This window comes from Orycteropus afer, unplaced genomic scaffold, assembly GCF_000298275.1.
Source record: "Orycteropus afer afer isolate SDZICR_OR568_19922 unplaced genomic scaffold, OryAfe1.0 scaffold00397, whole genome shotgun sequence".
Taxonomy (NCBI): domain Eukaryota; kingdom Metazoa; phylum Chordata; class Mammalia; order Tubulidentata; family Orycteropodidae; genus Orycteropus; species Orycteropus afer.
In genome coordinates this window covers 1,701,141-1,701,654 of record NW_006921984.1, presented here as the reverse complement: position 1 = coordinate 1,701,654, position 514 = coordinate 1,701,141, and positions in this window count along the sequence as shown.

Genomic DNA, 514 nt, shown 5'->3' with positions numbered 1-514 from the left:
TGAATGTACCAAAGTTTGGTTATCCATTCCTCAGTTGTTGGACATCTAGGTTGTTTCCAAGTTTTGGCTATTGTAAATAGTGCTGCGATGAACATCGGTGTGCATATATCTGTTCTTGTTATGGCTCTCACTTCTTTAGGGTATATACCTAGTAATGGGATGGCTGGGTCAAAATGGTATTTGTATTTCCAACTTTTTAAGGAATCGCCATACTGCTTTCCACCATGGTTGTACCATTTTACAGTCCTATCATCGTGTTCTTGTTTTCAATTATACACCTAGGAGTGGAGTTGCTGAGAAACATGTTTAATGTTTTACAGAACCACCAAAGTGTTTTCCATGGTAGCTGTACTAGCAATGGACAAGTGTTGCTGTTGTTGTTGTTTTAAAATTAATAAAGAGTGTTAGGCTTTATAAATGTCTTCTCTGTGTCAATGGAGATGATCACGTGGTTCTTTCCCTTGGTTCTATAAACGTGGTGTGTTACAACGATTGACTTTCCAATGTTGGATCA